Source organism: Aquila chrysaetos, chromosome 2, assembly GCF_900496995.4.
Source record: "Aquila chrysaetos chrysaetos chromosome 2, bAquChr1.4, whole genome shotgun sequence".
Taxonomy (NCBI): Eukaryota; Metazoa; Chordata; class Aves; order Accipitriformes; family Accipitridae; genus Aquila; species Aquila chrysaetos.
In genome coordinates this window covers 57756028-57776932 of record NC_044005.1, presented here as the reverse complement: position 1 = coordinate 57776932, position 20905 = coordinate 57756028, and the positions used below count along the sequence as shown (strand labels likewise).

General features: G+C 41.4%; 1 protein-coding gene across 10 annotated transcripts in view; it reads left to right on the top strand.

The window, feature by feature from the left end:
• The window catches only part of FYN (FYN proto-oncogene, Src family tyrosine kinase), a 140308-nt gene that overhangs the window by 52891 nt on the left and 66512 nt on the right, over positions 1-20905 (top strand). For all 10 annotated transcript variants that reach the window (XM_030033820.2, XM_041127478.1, XM_030033799.2 and 7 more), the window contains one exon: positions 8114-8184. The gene's annotated coding sequence lies outside the window, so the exon portion shown is untranslated. The remainder of the gene's footprint in view (positions 1-8113; positions 8185-20905) is intronic.

Genomic DNA, 20905 nt, shown 5'->3' with positions numbered 1-20905 from the left:
ACACTGTTTACTTTTCGCTTCATGGGCTTTCTTTGATACAGAAATAGGTTTACACATAGCTCACTCTTGCAAAATTTCAGCCTCTTTTCAACATTTTTGTATTTCACATCAGGAAATGTGACCACGTGTAGGTGGCATAGTTTCTGCAAAGGCATGCTTTGCCTTCCCCCCTGCAGACCCACCAGCCTGTGGGGCGTGCTCACAGACCATGCCACCCTTTTGTTTCACTCTCGGACAACTTTGGAATTAGAGTAGTTAGGAAAAAAAAAATGTACAAAATATGGAGTGATTAATCCATTAAAGTATTACATGTACAAGATATAAATATTATTCAACATACTCAAAATTAGCTAAATCTATGAATTGACTGAACTACAAGAAGTTCTTAGTACTACACTTGTTCCCTTTTCACCCCCAATTTGTCCTAAGAATATAGGGTATGGGCTGAATTCTTTAAAGGTTTAAAGCTTGCAAGTGAATTGGCTGTGACTTGAGATTGTTTCTTCCCATGTGTGTATTTTTTATGATTTCTTGCACAATGGGAATGGCTGACATTATGGGTACTACAGTATTGCAACATTAGCATATATATTCTATATATACTGTATATGTATGTGTTCATTTTCACTGTACATCATGGATATAGCGTCCTTAATTAAAGCCCTGGACACTGATTAAAGCACAAAAATGTTTATTGTATAGGTAAGATTCTTTCTTAAGGGGGAGGAGAAAAATTTTTTATAAAAACAATTGTTTATAAAAACAAATTTTTATATATAAAAACCTACATTTACATTGCAATGTAATTGCACTTCTAAATGGCTTTTACTGCTTCTGTGGAGGGTTTGTAAACATGCTGTTTGGCCAGTTTCTGCTAAAGGTACTTTAGGGTCAATCCTGTATCTTCAGAAGAAAAACATTTTCTTCTTTGAGACAAACTGCAAAATCAATTATTAAAACAAAAGCTTCTAAAATCTTACATTATGCTTGCTTTTTTTCCTTGCTATCTTTTTTTAACTTTCATAATGATGTGAGTGCCTATTTCTGGCCGTGGAAGCGGTTCACTGATGCCACTGTGGTGTTAGGCAGGTAAGGATGTGCAGGCTGAGGGTGCGGGAGAGGGACGCGGCGCTGGCTCCAGCCACCACGTCCCTGCCTCGCTGGCTGCCCGTGCCCTCTCTCGACTCCGGGGGTGCCCAGCAGCGTTCCTAGGAGCCAACTCAGAGGGTTAGAGAGTGCAGTCTATTTTTAGGACTATGGGCTCCATTCATTTATTTGTAAAAAAATTGTTTGGGGCGCAGTACTTCTCATTTTTCTGCAGAGAAATACGAGCACTCTTCCCGCAATTAATGAAGTCATTTTTCTACTGTTTTGAGAACTAAAGTATGTTGCTGCAATCACATGCTCCTCATACATGAGTAACATTCTCAGTCTAAGTGCATGTTTGGTATTGAGCTTGCTAATAGCTTCCCCTATTGATTGCTCAGCCCCCGTGCTTGCGGATGGCCGCCTGACACAGGGGCAGGCAGTTCCAGCGGGGTGGCCGAGGTGTGCAGTACGCACACTGGCTTTCGGATAACACAGGGATACGTGCTTGCTTATCTCCCAGGCAGTGCAGATGGCAAGGGATGCCACAAACTGTGGGATCTTCTCAGAATGATTTCGAAAGGCAGCATTTAGGAACGGGCCGTGAGTGCCGTCGCGTTTGCCTTTCTGTGGCTGGTACCCTCGCAGCGTTGTGCTCCCTTTGCTTACCATAACCGCTGGCTGTCCCACCGAGTGTTTCTTAGTGCTTTTGGCATCTTCTGATTCATTGCATCTGCCTCTGCTGCCTCTCTGTACACATCTGCACACGCTACCTGTATTGGCACTTCCCATGCGGGAGCGCTTGGTTAGATGGTGCCTTGATGTTTTCAGATCCCAGCTCCTTTATGCTTTCAGCTCTCTGCTGCATCACAAAGCAAGTTGCTGTCTGGAAAAGCAGCTGTGAATGTAAGGAAGGTTTAGTTTCGTTTATCCTGCTTGAAAGTTGAGAGAGGAAAAAGGTACTAATATCGCTGATACTGAGCCGGCACTATTGAGGGGCTTGAACTGCCTGTGGGAGTGAAGCATCCCAGGGAGAAGGAGAGCAAGCAGCACGCTTTGGCAGGGCTGGAAGCCACAGGACACCCAGGACATGGGGACCAGCTGACAGCGGCATGTCTGCTAAAGATAAGTCAATGGATCCAGCGTGTGAGGAGATTAAAGTGGCACAGAAAAGCAGAATTTCAGCTTATGATCTTTAACACAGTTTGTGTATTTTTTCTCTTCATAGCTCCATTTTATAAAAGTAGAAAAAGTTCAAGCAAAGCCTCTGTATTTTCCTGATGTTTTTCTCTTGTGTTTCCTGTTTCTTAGGACTTGTTGCCACTGCAACAGTGACATTGCATCTGAGTTCCTCCTGCTCCAAACGGAAAGGGCAGCAGTTTGAAAGACGTGTTTTTAGACGGCCACAAGTTTGATGGTGCAGACAAACATTTTTGTTTTGAAACTACTAATGTCCTTTGGGACTCCTTTAAGAGAGGGACCTAGTTATCCTTATTTACATCCCACAACTGCGTGAAGCTTTCAAGAAACTGTTTTAGAAATCCAGTGACTTTCACATGAAAAAATGCAGGGTGCCTGTCCCATAGCCATGATCCTCTTTCCAAGTTTTGGCACTGCTGCATGGGAGGATGAACCACCGGAATGGTAGTGTTTAATCTTAGTAAAGTCTTCTAAAGGCGTTGCTGGGTTTTGTCCTCCCTGTTGTCCAGGGTTGTGTCTGGACTCATTGCAAGAGTTGCTTCCCTCTTTCTGCTGCTCAGTTCTCCCCCCACCCCGCTGATGACCAGGCTTTTTCATATCATGTGCCTGCTATCTGGGACCCTCACTTAGCAAGGGGTAGTTTCAGGCTAACAGGGAGGCTTCTGTCTCTGTCTAAGAGCAAGCTTATAAGCTTCTCTAAAACTTTAAAGGTTTTATTGTTGGAAAGCTTTCAGATGTTCACAGGATAAGGGGTCTTTATATGTAATCTGGCATTGCACAGTAAAAGATTGCTTTATGTAAGTTAAGATGTGCAGTTCCTTTATAAACTGGCCATATAAAGTCAGCATGCAGGAGATTGTTTTTCTTCTTGTGTTCAACGTTGCTTTTAGAAGGGTTTTTTTTAAAATGTTTTTTTTTTTGGGTTTTAGTAGGATTAGAAATCGTAAGGTGGTGGGAATAGGCGGAAAATGCTGCACCCTAGGCAAAACTGAGCATGCATGCCTCTGTACATTTGTTCAAACGCTAGTGTCAGCAGCCTCCCAGGTAACAAAAGTCCTCAACCTGTCTAAAAAGGGTGACTCAAGACTCTGTTACTGTAGGGCCATAGTAACCTACTACTGAAAAATACTTTTTGGACTAATTCATGGCCCAAAATCTATATAATACGATGTGTTGTAAAATAAGCACGAATGACATTAGAACATACGAAAAAGGAAGGCAATTGCTCTGCAGACTAACCAACACTTTCTCTACAAAGTGGATCCAGCTCATTTACAGGTTACACATCCTGACCCAGATATGTTCATTTGTAAACTGTTCTCCAAACTGAAAACCTTCTTCCCAATTTTTGTCAAGTAAAATAGCAGTCCAAGAACCAGGGATGCCTGCTTCTACTTGAGGTTTGAAAAAACAGCAGCAGAAACATGTTACTAATAGAAAACTGACAGATGCTTATCATTATGTGGATTTTCTTCTGTGTTTGCGTATCATAAACTGAATTGCATCTACTAGCATTTGAAAAGTATTTAAGACCACTTATGACTTCAGCCAGCCACTTTCTCCAGCTGGGTGAAGCTCGCATGAACTGCAACAACTGCAACATGTACCAGACCAGAATCCTCCATGTAACTGTTTTTATGCCTTAAATCACATTTTTATCTGTTTCAAATGGTGGGTAAATTGTCACCAACCAATTTTTGCTTTAATGAAAAATAAAGGGGTTTGTGTGTTCTTGTCTAGGATTGTTCACAGTGGACTTGATCCAAAGATCCTGGAAGTTGGTGGATGTTAATGGATTTGGGAGTGCAGGCTTGAAAAAAATAGTAGTTACTATGTCTCCTGACAGTGATTTCTCTTTTGCCAGTAGTAATAAACTTAATTCTGATCCCACTATGAACTGACAAAAATGTATCCAGAAGCTGATGAGAATAAGCAGGGGTTGTCTCATGAAGCAGGCAATGTCATAAAACCAAACACACGAATGATTTGTGGTTATGCTACTCACCACATTCTCTTTCACAAAATCCTTTTTTCTTTACAAAAATAAAGTAATTTTTACACAAAGCTACATAAAAACACTGCTGGTGTTGCAATACTGGGAGGGAGGGGGGTATTGGTAAAAAATTCCAATTTGTTGAAGCTGGTGTTGCTTACAGGAAAAGGCTGTTCCTGGCAGATAATAAGCCTGATTATCTCCCAAGAGTGTTTGGGGGTTTTTTTTCTTTAAAGTTTCAAATCAAGTCGTCTTGAGCTTCAGAGCAACTTTTCTTGTCTGTTGGTGTGCTAACTGTTTTACTGTGTCTTACCATTTAGGAGGAGATGCTTGGACAGCTTTCATTTGGACACCACTTCCATATTGGCAGTGTCATGTGTGTCACAGTTTGGGGTGACCCTGTTGTCACCCCAAATGTTTTGGCCTGGGATGGGTAGCAAGTTGCAGCTACTTACAGGAAGCTGATTTTTCTTAAAAATCTAATACTATTCAATTGATCGTACTCTAAAACATCCTTATTCTGTATTTCATTTTAGATGGCAAGCAGAAGGGGAGTTCAATGTGAATTTTTTCAGAAGAGGTTTTCATTCTCAAAACATTTCCTTCGCCTGCAACTTCTGCTCTTCCTTCCCCACTCTTCCCCTGGCTGGGGTAACAAATAAACTCAAACTTTTACTATATGCCATTCAGTTGGTGCCAGCAGCCTGTTGGATGTTAGGGTATACCTTTGTACGCTTACAGCCAACTCTTCATAACAGAAGCAAATGAAAGCCTTTTATGGTAAATGCCTTCTGCTAAAAGAACTATTTGTGAAAACAGACTTATCTGAAAGAAGTGCGCCTTTCACTGAATAGTCAGATGGCTACCTCCAGGTTTTAATTTTTCCCAAGCACAGAAACTTGGGAAGGCAAGCTCTCTTCCAGTAATTCTGGTCAGATAGACCTTTTGTCATCTCTTCTGTTTCTTATACTAATTGCAAAAGAAGCCAAAATTTGTGTGCTTCGAAGCCTGTATTAATTTATTTTGTATTTCCTATGCTGTGTTCTCCAAAGTCAGCAAAGCTTTTCTGAAAAGTGCTGGTCAGAATTTGGAGATAAGTAACATTATCTGAAGCCCTCAAGAAAAAGGAATATTCCTCCTACGTGCTTAGGCAGAATGAAAATCATTAAGACTAAAACCAAGTTCTGTACAGACCCCAGACTGAATACAAAGAAAGAGTGAATAATCTTTGGTTTTCTCTGCAAGCCACATCCAGCCCTTGCACCCAGTTTCACAGCAAAAAATGTTTGCTTCCTTTCTCCCTCCCTGCCCTGCTCTACCCCCAAATACCTCATCTTCTTTGTAGCCAGAAAGACAGGGCACGTTTGCATCATCTTCTAAAATCAAGCAAAAAGCCTCCCCTGGAAAAGTTTCAAGCTTTTTACCTGCCACCCCCAAAGTTCAAAAGATCTTGCAAGGCTAGAGATGTGCTAAATCATATCTCTGCCTCAGATTTAACTAGACCCGCCTTTATTTAAACCCTCTTGCTAGTTTTTGTTGTTTCATGGAGGGCTTAGACTAGGCTCCTTTAGCAGGTATTAAGGAAGCTGCCTGCAATCCAGTACTGTAAGAGTGGAATCTTACTGTTGGGTGAAACTAACACTGCAGCCAAATAAGCAGACTTGCCATTCCCCAAATCCTACCTCTGCCTGTCCATCCTTTCCTCCCTTTTTCCCTCGGGCCAGCACAGGCTTTTTTTTTTTTTTTTTTTTTTTTTTTTTTTTCAGTTACTTTGCAAACTGGGCTGGAGAATTCACCCAGTTCATTTTAATCCCAGTTGCTTCCCCAGCCCAGCTTGCTGCACAGGCATTTGTGCTGGGGTGAGGGAGGGAATGCTGCTGGGGCCGCGTCCAGAAGCTCTGCACCAGTGCCGGGGGGGGGGGGCTCGGCCCCTTTTGGCAGCAGTGCTGGCCCCTGTCTTTCAAGTATTCATGGGACCAGCAGCATGGAGTACAGAGTTTCCCTTATTTGTCGCTTCTCTGGGGAAATTATTAAATCAGTCTCTTGGTGTAGAAGAAAATAATGAGCTAATCCGGAGTCGAGGTGCTATTGGATTGTTTTGGACCTGGCTCGTCTCTTAAGCTCCTAACTTTTCTGCATGCAGATGTTATCCAATTAGTTCGGAGGCAGAAGTAGAGCTTCTTGACTTGATTTTTTCTTTCCAGGCCAAATGCCTGGAAGCTAGGGAGGGAAATGGATGGCACTGGAATAATAACCACCTTCCCTGAACCTGAGCAAAGCAGTTAATACCCATCTTTTTTTTTAATGTTTTCACAAATTCTGCCAAGCTGTACAAAGGTGTTGGGGCAGGAGGAGGTGTTGGGTTTTATTTTTTTCTTTATTCCTTGATATGCCCAGGTTTTTTTCTCAACCACTGAACAAAGAAAGCAAGCAGGGGAGAAGATGCTTTGGTTTGTAGGTTTGTGATTAAAAATGTCTATTCCTAGAATCTTTCACAACAGCCCCTTCTGATTTGTAATGAGCTATTTTTTTTCTTCTCTCTCCACTTTGAACTCTCCACCCAAAATTAAGTCTCAGCCTTATGAGATCAGAGGTCTGCTTCCTAATCAGGATTTAGAGCAGTGTAATCCAGTTGCCATGTTTTAAGGAGGATTTATTTGGTGATTCTTCAATAGAAATTTTATTTTCCTAGCTACTTTTCATGTAACCATGACGAGTAAAAGTAATTTGACCTAAGAAGCCATTCACCCTTCCTTTCCTGTGGATGCCTACAGCATCCTTCAGGAGAGGTGCTGGTCCAAAGATCTGCTGCTTCTGCAGCTGAGGCAGGTTGCCACGACCAATAATGCAGGGCTCCAAGTCATCTGTGTACAGTGGTAAAGTTACTCATCCAGCAGTAATTTCACAGATGCCTCTCTTGTGGAAAATTCAGCCACGTACTTAGGGGGTAATGGGAGTTTAAAGCAGTTCAAATTCAGTCTGGCTTTGCTGGTGTGGACACCTGGGCACTGAAACGTGTGTCCTTCTCCATTTGCTGCACAGTTACCGCTCCCAAACCCGAACACCAGCAGAATCATAGCTCCTCCATCTTCTAGAAGTTTACAAACTAAACGTTTTAGCATCATTGTTAGTCTGTGCTCTGTGAGTTGTTCTTTCAAAAATTTTGCCTCAAGGAAAAATAAGGAGTAGTTGTCATTTGAAATTTACTCAGGGTTGGCAAAATGATGGCGTTTGTCACTTCTGCTCTCCATCTTCTTCAAACTGGCCCTAGTGTGTGTCAAACTGGATATTGCGTTGACTTACTTCTTCTCCCTCTTTGTTCTTCCAGAGAACGCCGAGTAATTAATATAGTCTAAAAATGTAGTGTGGCACAAACCCTTTTTTTTCCTTTGTGTAGCTTTCAAACAAGGAGGCTGTCGAGACCCATACGTGCATCATATTTCAAAAGCAGTTTGTTAAAGCAAAATCACTAAGAGATACTGGGTTTACCAATTTTTTTAGGGCTGGCTCTAAAATAATTGGCACTCTTGCTGTATGCTGCTGCGTGTTTCATGTTGTTGACCTTGTCTTCCTGAAGTCTGAATAGCTGTTGTGTCAGTGACAGTGATGTGTCTGAGCAGTCTGAGGGAGTCCTGCAATTATTTTAATATTTTGCATAATAGTGGTGGAATTTAATAATTAGTTGTGAAAGTTCACATCCAATTACCTTCTTCCCTAAAACAGGAAAAATGGTGGAAGTTTGGTGATAAATGCTAGCAGAGTGAGAAAGAAGTGTAACATAATTTGTGGTGTTCCAGTCACTAATTTTTTCTTTTCCTTTCTCTCATTTTACAGGGCATGTCTTCAAGCCGTGTTTGAGGAAATGTGGTGAATGTAAACTTGCTCTGTTTGGGGGGAAAATTCTGGTAAGTGGTGCCGTCTTGATCGATTTTGGTTTCCAATGAGAATTTCAGAAAGATTGTTTCAGCTTTTTTCAGTTTTAATCTTTTTACCTGATGGGAAATACAGAGACGTAGTTGATTATATGTGGTTTTCTTCCTCTGGTATGGAGACTCACAGTATGAGAAGCATTGACAGAAAACAGCATGCTAGGCCTCAGGGCAAGGAATGTAGTTTCATTTGCTCCAGTGGCATCTGCTTATTGTGTCTGTAGCTGTTATATTCTGCTGAAGACTAGTTGAGCTAAAACCTAAAGTAGAAGAAACACAAAGGCCTAATTTAAAAACAAGGGGAACAAAAAAGCATGCTAGTGGTATAAAAAAATCAGGAGCAAAAATAATGCAGAGGGAGCATGTACTTCCTGAAGTGCTGGGGGTGTCCGGTCACTCTGAAATCTTTCCATCCATTCCCAGAACGTCTGACTGGCACAATTGCCTCTAGCCACCACATGGAGCTAGGATGGTTTGCTTATGCCTGGGAGATAAGGAGATAGTTAGTGCTCCTGTGAGCTGTACCAGTTTTCCTACGCCTCTTTTCCATCCCACGTGACAAGCTTTGCTGCTTCTCCGGTGGTTGTGTGTGCAACACTTCCAGAGGCACCAGCTTCCTACAGACCTCTGGTCCTACGGTGGTATGGGAATATGGCACGTCATGTGTGATGTGTCTGTGCTGCTGGGCTGTGCTGCTGTGAGGGGAAGGAGGCAGAGAAGAATGGGAGGTAATTAGTGACATGCCCCAACTAGTGGGAAGTAATCCAGAGAAAACTCTTCCAACCTGAAAAAAAAAAGCAGCAGATCTGGAGCAGTTTTTAGGCTCATCTTGCTTTTCCCTCTAGGAGACTGTCAATATATACAATTCTGGCTGGTGCCAATCAATCGGCATCGCCCTGGGGAAAAAAATGCCAGCAGAAGATTGTGTCCCTTCTTTCCCTTGGCTGAGCAGGGTATTGGACTGGTATTTTTTCTTCAGCCAGCATGTGCAGATTGCAGATGAAAACTGGCTTACTCTCCACTGGCAGAAGACTTCAGAGTCGGATAGCCTGCAGGGTAGAAAACCGAAAATCAAAGACTGGCTCTGTGAGAACACTTGTTCTTTTCTGCCATTTAAAAAAAACAGATGTTGTTACATCATACAGAAAGATCTGGATTAGCTAGCAGATGTTTAAATGTAGATGTTTAGCCTTCTGCAGAAGTATAGTCTTAAAGATAAGAAAAGATAAGATAACCAAGATCAGAATTTTACAAAGAAGTTGGCCAAATGCATGAAAAGTCCTGCACAGCGGTACCTGGGTAAACCCCACTGTAGCTTATTCTTTTAAGCAATTTTCTCTCTACAGTTTGACTTTTCTGGCAATTGGGCATGTTGTAAGCTTGCATCTATATCCATATACTGGGAAATACTAACAACAATTATTTAACTAGAATTTAGTTGTAGGGCCAAAGATGAGCCACAGACCAGCAGCATGAGCTCATTAGTCCACGAGATTTTGTGCTGACTTCTGTTACTGCAAAAGAGGATAGGATCTATATCTAGTTTTCTTTTTGGCGATAGTAATGATACTTTGATCCTAAAAGTTGTCTGGTGTCCTTACATATTGGCTGATCTTTGTGTGGGGTGTGACAAAGCTATGGTGCTCACAGGTCAAGGAGTAGAGTCATAATTCAGAAATAGTGATGCCATGTAACACCAAGAAAAAAACCAGTTTGTTGGCAGACCTGGTAGTCAGATTGTTGTGTTTTAATTTCCCTTCAAAGATGCATCAGCTGACACCAGCCTAGTCTCCATGGGTAGCCTCAATAAAAGGGCATAGTTCAAGAGCGGCAAGAGGAAAGAGACAGAAGTCGTCTGTTTCTTAGAATCATAGAATAATTTTGGTTGGAAAAAACTGCCAGTTGTCATCTTGTCCAAACCCCCACTTGAAATAGGTCCTATTAGGTCAGGTTGCTCAGGGCCTTGATTTTCAAAATTCAACGGGATGCCAAAGCTGGAAACTCTACAGCCTCTCTGGGCACCTGTTCCCGTGTCTGACCATCCTCAGAATGAAAAAGTGCTTCCTTGTTGCTTCTTCTTGTTGCTCACTGATGATCAGTGCGGACTTTGCATCTTCTCTGCCTGTGAGAGAGGAGTCTTGGAGAAGACCCCAAAATTGGGGAAGCTGCTTCTTGTGGCTCCAAGGAAATGTGGGGTGACACAGATGCAGTAAATTTGCTAGTGGGGTGAAAAAAACCCATAATCTGGTTCACAGAGGTTCTACTCGGGTGATGTTTCTCAACCTATAGTTCATGCTCAGACTAGGAGAGCATGGCTGCTTGACTTGGTTGAATCTCAAAACTTGGGAGAAGGTTAACTGACAAACTGATGCTCCTGAAAACTACCTGTTCTCCTGACTTGCTTAGAGATATAAGCCAATGAAAAGAGAAAGTTCTCACTGCTGGATTGTAAGAATCCTGGAACTTCTTCAAGCCTGTCTGGAGCTGGGTTTGTACCACTCCATGCTCCAGCATTTTGCCCTAGAATTTAATATTGTTTTTCTGAAGCCATTATAACATGTAAACAGGCTCTGCAAATTTTGCTTGTTTTCACAGCTGTTTCTTCCCCTCTTCCCACTTCAAACTGTTTGCAAAATCTTATTTTGAGGTAGAATAATCAGGAACCTTGAGTTTCTCATCTGTAAGGATCTCTGACCCCACTGTAGGTGTGTTTATGGCATTCCAAAGTCCCAGAGAGTTTAAAAATAATTACAAAAAATATCAGACAAGGAAACAGTTTTGCCCAGTCTCTGTCCCTAACCCACTGAATCCAAGAAGGACTGGACATCAAGAGGACATTTTGAATTTATCTGGACATAGCAGCTGAGCTCAGAGGCTCAGCGGTTATTTATTCATCTTGTATCAAAGTCCTAGAAAAGGTCATGCAGCCTCCAGATCAAAAATTTATAGTAGTTTTAGGAGCTGATTAGAGAAATATACTTGAATGCTGGGAGGGAAATCTTGGCTGAATTTAAATCTCCCTCAGCTAAGCTGATGATATCTTTCTGAGCAGTGTGAGAAGAGACCTCTTTTGATGAGATTTCTGTAAAGCAGCCCTGTGGATGTCAGAGCAGATATTTGCGTGGCACTGTGGGTGTGACCTGTCTTGCGTTGAGCGCAGCATTTAGCAGGCCGTCAAGGAAGGGCTGTCCCTCCACATCAAACACTCACACGACTGCAAGGAGTCCCAAGAAGCATGGCTGATGTAGGACAAAAAAACCTTGGGGTGATCTGTGTTTTATTTTTGTCCCTACTCAGACTGCTCTTTGCCAGTCCAAACTCCCCTTGAAACTCTTGCCTTTCGTAAGAGTCTTTTGTATTTCGAAGCTGTACAGTACGGTGTTCTGTCCCTGTCCTTCTAGACCCTGTAGTTGGTTACAGCCATCAAGATCAGAGGAGGGTCAAACTGTGAAGCAGATAGAGGGGCTGCTGTATCGTAAACCTGATCTGCATCTTCCTGTGCCAGGTGTGCCGCTGTGTGCTTGTCCTCTTCCTATAGATATCATCTTTCCAGGAAAGCTGTGAATGCTTCAAACACAGGCCTTGAAGCTGAGTGTATACCTCAGGGTCTGAAGGTCCACTGCTCTTTTCACTCTGAATTTAGGCAGGGATACCTCCCCAAGTTCAGGGCTTTTTGATGTTTCAGCTGAAATCTTGAGATGCTGTGCTTCTGTCTGCACACTTCTCTAGATTAGATGCAACTGCACATCTTAAACAATGGTTTCAGCTATTTCTAGTTGCTCAGATATGTCGTGGAAATTTTGGATTTCAGCTGCTAAGACACTTATCTGGTATTTTGTTTTGGTTTTTTCCCATTAAGGACAGTCAGATTTTTTTTCCTGTTTTAAACAAAAAGTTAGCAGGTAGTGACTGCTTTGATTTTAAGAAATTATATAAAAACAAATTTTCAGTGTCTTTATACATATTAAATTTGTTTGCCTTTAGAAAGATTGTGATGCCCTCAGCATTCCTGGGTGTCCGATTTGTATGATACAATTATTTACGTCCTTGATGTCTACCAGAAATGCTATTGAATTTCTCTTGGTGATTCTTCACACTTGTCAGGTTTCTGACATAAAGTATTATAGAGCAACTATGTATTATCTGCAAAGAGCTTGGAATATGTGCTCTCACTGCAAAAATAATCCGCTGTAACTTTTGCTTTATTACCTGTATTCTGCCATGCCCACAAGAGGCTTTGCCAGAATCGTTAGCTGTTCTCTGTAATTAGGGCTGACCTGGTGCATTTTGGTCCTATTTCTAATAGCTTTTAGTTTTCCAGAGTCATTAATTTGGTCACTGATGCACCTCATAATGTGCTTCTGTTGTGTATCTTCATTATCTCTTCCTACAGGGTGAAGATTATCATGCATCCTTACGAAGGAAAGTATGTGGAAATGCTTGAGCATTTTAAAATATCTTGGGGTTTACCAAGATTTGCTATGCTATGCTTATAATTCCTTCAATATAGTCTGTTTCTTTTCTTCCAGTCTAGTCTGTGTGAAAGATGTGCATGTTGGTGCCACTGGATGTGGTAAATGTGAAATCTGGTCTATAAGATTTCTAAGGAATGCGGCTTGTCCCCTGCCCAGAACCATATGTCTCCAGTCCTGACCAGATTGGATTTACTCTTCTCTCTTAAGAGATGTGAAGCATTGTTATACTTGTGTTCGGTTTATTAAATCAGATAACCCTACACAGGGAGGTTACGTTCTAGTCTCCTGCAGAAGAGATCTTTGTGTCTCAGTCTCTGTTGTTTTCCCAAGTGCTTTCCTACATCTCCCTGGTAATCCATTTAGTATAGCGCTTTTTTTTTTCTTTTTTTTTTTCCCTGAGGTTGAGGTGATCCAATTGTTGGAATTGCTCAGCAAAAGAGGGCTGGTCCGTGGGCCATCCGTCTGGATGTCCCTCTTGCTGTAGCCGCTGGAGAAGAAATAGGACAGTTAGGACAGCAGATGGAGCAGAGCACTACGTGCAGCTGTACTTCCCAGCTTTCTTAGCTGGTTCAATGGCAGAGATGTTTGCAGTGGATCATGATGTTACAGCAGCTTGAAGATCCGTGATAGGATTTTGCAAGTGCTAAATTGGTTGTTTTTTTAAATCTAGGTAACAAGCCCTCCAAGTGCTCTGTTGAAAGAAAAGCATTAAATTTGAAAATTCAGATGTTGCTTTAGGGAGTGTTACATCAACTTTGCTCTTTTCTGTATGTGCATCGGGGTATTTTTGTCACTGTGCAGTTGATACAGAAACTCCTGTTCCATCCCACTGGCATGTTCTCGTACCTTCTGTTCCCCTCCCTCCCCTCAAGAGAACTGAATAAAAACACGTATGTGATACACTGCAAGGGCCACTACCATCCAACCCATTATGAGTTCAGATTTAGATACAGAACAGCTTTGCACCTGGTTTCATGTCCAGCTCTGATTATTTAATATTAAAGTGTAAGTGCAGCTTGGAGCAGGCAGGTCCCACCCAGCTGGCAGAGGGATCCTGGGGCGTTGTAGGTGGGATCTCCAGGGAATTTAGTTGCTAGGAAGCATCCTTAGTGAGCTCATGCAAATGGAGATTTTTTTTTTTTTTTTTTTTTTCAGAGGTTAGTAATTTAGTCATGTTTGGGAGTTTTCTGCAGAGATCAAAATACAAAGATTTTCCCTTGGCACCTTGCAAGTTTATGGTCCAAATCACAAAACCTCTTGAGCTGTTCGAGGAGTGACCAGAAGCTTTTAACATGAACAAATCACTCCAGTTTCCCATGTCTTGTTTCAGAATTAGCTTGAAAAAATTTGGCTGAAGTCATGCCAAAAATCCAAAACAGCAACAAAGCAAGGAAAAAAAAAAAATCTCCCAGCAAACATCCAGCATAGAGAATATTGCCAAACTTGGGACTGTTTGTGCCAAGTTTATAATCAGGCAGCAACAGGGTCTTAGTAGGTAATGCTCTCAACCCACAGCTAATGAGCCCTGCAGCGCAGGGAGTGAGGAATGCTGCAGAGAGAGGCAGGGCTCTTACCCGGTGCCTGGTTTGTATGATGTGCTGTGTGTAAGACATGGATCATACCTGAGATTAAAAAGAACGGAGAGCATGAGTTCTGGGCATGAGATAAGGCCATTTCTGTGGATAAGACTCTTACTAAATAAATATGTGTTGTACTAACTGAATATGTGTTGTAGTGATGAAGACATCTATAGGTAGAGTTTAAGGTGTGTGGATGGATGTAGATTTTCCTGACCTGAGCGTGCTGTATTTTGTAGTACAGCCACAGCACTGCTTTACTTCTAGAGTTTCTTTTATGAAATACAGGGGGAGGGAGGCGGTTAATGTAATTCTCTCGACATTAATTCTGCCTCATCAATACTTCATGAATTTAATAGATTTTAGAGCTACAATCATTTGGGAGATTATTTTATCAGCCAAGCACAGTGGAGGTTGCTGAAAGTAAATGGAGGACAGAATGCATGCATGTGTGATATAGGATGCTGTGGTATCAAGAAGATTTAATTATTATGGGATTTGTTTAGGACATTTCTCTGTGCCTTTTGTAAAACTTTATGTTGGGCACTACAGACTTTGCATATAGGCAAGTTATATCTTCAGTAAGAGTTTGGTATGGATCTCTAGGCACAAGTGTCTGTTTCCACCTCATAGCATAAGCACACTGCTCTAGTTCTTCATCTCTCATTACGTCTCCCTCTCGCTTAAATGCTCATTGGCACGAACATAATGAAACTGCATATAAAGGAGCATGAAGAAGAGGAGAGATCTCATTGCAGATTACCAAAGCTGAATATTTTTGGACATTGAGTTATTTATATTAATCAGTTTGCTAAGCTAAAGATAAAAGAAAGCCTGGGATGCAATCCAGAAAAACCAAGAACAGAAACTAGTGTGAAGATCATGCATTAGTGCGTGTTTCGAGAATGCCTGCAGTGCTATATCACAATACCCCTTTCAAAATAAAAATTAAGATGGGCACTGCTCAGTGGTGGGGGAGATTCCTGCTTGACGTGTTACTGTCCATCAGCTGGGGCGGAAAGCTCTGTCAGGGAGCGCTCTACATCGTCCTGCAGCAGCCCTGCTAGCAATGGTGAACAGCATTCATGGGCTCCAAGGGGTCCCACACAGCCTCCACTGGTCTGGGGAAATCAGCTCTTCCAAGACATGTTATCAAGGAAAACACTAATGGCAACCTTTAGAAAATATCCAGTGAGCTTAAATTCATGAGAAGTTTGTGTTTATGCTGAAAACCTCAGAGCTAACAGAGGTTTATACAGCCTTCTAATAAACAGTGTTTTGTCCTTGTGACCTTTATGCCTGTTCTCCGCCCACCTATAGGAATATATCCAATATAGGAAGTCTTATTGCTCCTATTGTTTTTAGGGAAGAGAAAATAATAAAAGATTCAACTGTGTAAATGTCATTCCTGCCCAGCCCATTTAGTATTACAAGACAGGGAGAAGTCTGCTTTGAAATTTTCCCTCTGGCAAAAGCTTGAAAAGCCTTGAAGATTGTGTGCATCCTTGATCGTGTCATGCAACAGCAGTAGTGAGAAATATAAAATCTACTAGCTCAGTCTGCTAGGGTTTTGAATGCTTTGCTGAGTGCTGAGAATCCTGCCTTTCTAGTCTTACAAGGTGGTATCTAATCCTGTAACAACCTTTCAGACCGTATTGATTTACAGACAGAAGTTTTGCTTTTTTTTTATCAAATTGCATTTCTTACCTTGTATTTTATTTTGTGCGAAAATCATGATAATGGAAGCAAGTGGCTTTACAGGCAGAAGGGTAAAAATAGAAATAGCATGAGACTTTTTATGTTCTTTGTAAAATTATTAGTTAAAAATATGTGTGGATCTTAGATGTGATCTGAAATGTCAACTACTTTAGTCCCTGGTTAACAAACCCTCCCATTCATGCAGTTAAGATGCTAGAAAGAAGACTCCGTGGAAAGAAATCTCAACTGCACACTTTGGAAACAGGATTTCAGGTCATTTCTCATCCTCTTTTGCTGCTTATCAGAAATGAAAAGTTTGTCTTTTTTTCAGTGGGAACTTACACCACATTATAGTACAGTATGCTTAAAGCTAGTGGTTGTATTGGTGCACCAGCACCATGTGATGGGTGCTGAGTCTGGTTAGCTGTAATTGGGCTGAATCATCAGTTTATGAAAGTCCTCATTTTGCTATGGTATTTGTTGGTTGTGCAGTACACTTAGGAGTTTTTGTCCTTCTTGTCCCCCCGCTGCTAATTCTGCAATATTAGGCCATTAGTCTCTCTCTGCATGCCGTTTACTATCAAACATAATCCCTTTTCCCCCCATTTCTTTCCATTTACCTCCTTTGATGAGAAATATTTAGGCCACTACATGTCTTTATTCTTGTAAGACGGAGGCTGATGGAAGACCCATTACATAAAATTCTGCTCTATCTATAGAGCAGGATTATCTCCAAATACATCTGTAGACATATAGAAAACATAGAGACTGACAGCTGATAGATGCTGTAGACTTCTCATTGTTTTCTACCATGGTGATTATGCCAAATGTGTCAAAACACAGAGAAACAAATTTGTATATGACTGAAGAGGCATTTTTTTGGCTGGGAAGACTATGGAACATGTTGCTATTGTTGATGATAGTCAATGGCATACTCCACATACATGACCAGACAACATGTGCAGTCTACATCCACAGTCCTATTTTTAAGATATCCTTTATGACCATTTTGGTATCTGCTAAATGCCTTTGCAGGAGCCCAAGATCATTCCATTTGTTTTTTTAAATGTTTTGCTCTTGAGTTTTGCCCTCTAACTGACTGTAATTACACAGGGAGGCTTAGTGTGAGTCTAACCACCAGCTTTCCTGTATGTCATTAGATGTTGCTGGGGGATTAGCATGCACAGTTGTAAATGACAGTATATATCTTCGTCTTCTTTTTTGGATTAGACTGTTTATAAGGCAAGTGTTTCAGATGAGAGAGAGAGAGAACACTATTCAAAGCTGACAAAGTAGAAGGAAAGCTTGTGTTGAATTAAGGGGCTGCTTGCAGCAGCCTTTTGCTCACCCTGAGGAAGTAAGAGCATGCCAAAGATGCAAGCTGCGTTGCTAGTGTAAAACAATTCTTGCATGTTGATATTGAAGTATTCATCATTTCTGTGTTAGTGCGGCATGTGCCTTCCACGTGTGTGTCATCCCCTGCATGTGGTGTAGATGTTATCCAGAAACAGCTATTTCGAGAAACTTGTCTGGTCATGTGTGTGGAGTATGTCATTGACTATTATCAACAATAGCAAATCTTGCATGTAACTGTGGCTCCTGTCTTGCTCTGAGCAGTTTCACATGGCTTATTCTCAGTAAAACATGTAGCACCTTTCATCTAGTATCTCTTGCAGCAGTGTGCAAAAGGACAGTGTGTTGCATAGTACACAGAAAGCAGCCCACCTTGAAGACATTTCAGAAGGTGGATGTTGTGCAGAGCTCTGAGAAAGGAGTTCTGTTTCCAGGCAGAGACACCAAAGCGCTTGAGCTGCTCACTGTGCACAGCCGGGGGTCTTTGGGAAGAGCTCACACTCAGATAGGTTTTGTTATTTTGCTTTTCCATCCAGTTTAGGTCCCCAAACTTGCATCTGCTATTACCCATGCTTTTATGCATTTGTGATTTGGGTGAATGTATGTGAGACCTGAGTTTTAAATTTTGCGGGAAACACAGACCTGTTACTCTGGCGTTGCAAGACCCCTTTAAGTTTCCAGAAATCAAAAGAAAATTATGGTTTTTCCTTTGAGGCTTATATTTGAGACATCATTGAAAGTCATGTGTATTGCAGGGGACTTCTAATTGCTGTATTAAATACTTGCTTAACATTAAATTGCTTAACATCAAAAGTTTCTATCGCTGTTGTTAAATATATCCCTAGCTGTAATTCTAATTAAAGAAATAAAAAATTCCTAAGCTGTGACTTTTAACAACCTATTGTCTGAGAAAACTCTTCCTCAATAATATGAGAGACCAGCACCATTCCAGGCCACCATCCTGTTTCAGCAGGAGCTGTAAGAGTGCTGCCATGTGAATTTTTGTGTCAAATTATCTCTGCTGCCTTGCTTCCACTGTAAAAAGCAATCCTCATGGTATTTTTTCCCCAGAATATTTTTCCTCTTTTTGAAGCTACCCATGAATATCGTCAATGTCTTGCTATCTTCTTTATCTTTTGGATCTCTTATGTCTGGGATAAGTTCCAGGAGCTTTATGGTGTAGCTTTAGGCTCCTCTGGGTTGGAGATGCTTCTACTTGTCACCCAGACAAGAGCTTGACTTATTATTTAAAACAAGAAAAGAAAAAAAAGACAGACAAAAAAACGCAACAAAACATAGAAAACCCTTTTTAGTTCCATGGTGGAGGAGGAAGACACCCCAGGCACAGCTGGCAATTAGTTGTATAGTTTCTTCAGGTTGATAACCAGCTCTGGTAGAAATCTGTTCTTTGATGGACAGTTCTCTAATGATATTGGACAGGGAAAGCAGAAAATTTAATATGCTCTGCAAGTCAGGGTTGGTTGAAGCACTGGAAAACTGTGAAAGTCTGAGAGAAATCCCCTTGGAGCTTGCTTTGTTGGCTCACCACTTGCCCTTTCTTGTATTTAACCAGCCTGAGTTCAGGTCATGTGTCCTAGACTCATCTGTGTCAGTAGAGTGGGGGAGTGTGAAGGGAGCTTTTTTTTTTTCCTTTCTTTTTTTTTTCAAACCCAGAACACATGAGCAAAATAGCAGGCGGTACACAAGTTGAAATCATGGCAGTCCATGCAAAGTGTCGTCGTAGCTGTTGGTAACGATGCCATCAGAAATCTGTTCTTGGTCAGTTTGGCAAGACATAAACTAGCAAGTGACTCGCCAAAGGTACTTCTGTGGTTATTGGGCAGGTAATGACGAATTTACTGTGTTAACAACTTGACTGCAGCTTAACATGTCCAGCAACCTCCAGTTAAACTTTCTGCAACTTACAGAAGTAATTCCTTCTGATGTTGCATGCTGTTTTCCTGCAAGGGTCTGGAAATATTTAAGCCATCCCAATCCATTTGTTAAATTTTATAGGTGTTGCTCATCTTATGATTAAACAAAAGCTTGAAAAATAAGATTATTCAATGGAGCCCAGTTAAATCTTTTGCAAAGGCTGTTAAAAGTGTCAGATATGGCTTGCAAATAGCACAGCCTGACACTGCAGATTATTTAAATCTGTATGACATCATCAGTGGATAATTTACAAACCCCACTTATTATTTAAATGTGTTCAGTAACCAGTAGAAGGCTTATGTATGTAAGAAATCATACTTTTGTGTGCTGTAAGTCATCCTACCTGCATTATGTTTGTTCTGGGTGGAAAACAGTGTCTGACTGTGACTGGGAGCCTCTCCAGGGAGCTCATCCTCAAATTGCCACCGCTGTGATTTACAGGAACAGCCTCATGAAGCTTCTTGAACCTTTTGGAGCTTCCTGCTTCTTTGTTGGTCTTTTCAGGTCTAACGTGTAATTTTAGTTACTTCTTAGCAATTAGATTAGGCACGGGCAATTTCCTTGTAAGATTGCCTGAGCAGGTCCTTTGGTAAACTGTAATAACCCTGTTGTGGCTCAGCAGCATTTGGCAGGATAATTAAACTGGACTTCAGCACCGCAAACAGGTATGCAGCTAAACACCACAGATCTGCTCAGGTGCTTGGTTAAGTTTCTACATACATAGGCTCTGTCACGGCCGTATGTGTCTTCTAGTTATGCTTTCTGCTGCAAGCTACACATCATTTGCTCTGGAAAATCATGTTTTAAGTACATTGAGTGATAAAGCACTTGTATCTCTTATCCCACAAATGTGCCAACATTAGATGGATTCAAGTTGATTTGTGCTACATCTTTCTTAGCTGTTTATTTTTAAACTATTTTAATCCCTGAACATTCAGGGGGTTTAAGATAGAGGAAAGAGAACAGTTAAAGATTTCACACAAATCAAGAATCACCTTTGTGAGGATCTTTCCGAATAAGCCTGAGAACTGTACAAAACTGATGATTACTTTTTCATGCAGGGTCCATATCGATTTTGTGCTGCATGACACATCCTGCTAGGTCTTTGCGCAAAAGAAACCATGCTAACCTCCTGCCCCTTCCCCTGACAACCTCATCGCTTTCCGACCGCCTGTGTCTGGTGCCCCTCCAGCTATCCCCGTAAACACAAATGCACCTTTCAACATCATTTCTCAAGCTTTTGCCTCCTCATTTTGGAGAGCACAGAGAAAGCAGTGTCCCTGTCCACGCACAGACATAGCATTACATTTCCAACCAATAGTCTGACTGCTAATAAAATACCCATGGGTAATTAGTACTGTGTATGTAGTTAATCGATTTAAAATTAAATGCCACTGGCACTGGCAAAAGGTTGTACTAGGTTTTGTTACGGCTTTGAAAAAAAATCTGTTTTAGTGAAAGCTGTCTCTGAGAAGGGATATTGGTTCTTTGTGTGCTGCCCACGACGAAAGAAAAGCCGGGGGTACAGTTTTCACAAAGGGTGCTGTAAATTTTATTGTCATGTTTTCATGGGGTATCCATGTTGATTTTAAGAAAGCAACCCTTCAGTGTAAGGAGGTGGGTGTATCTTACGCACAGCAAAAGGAGCCAGTGTGCCAG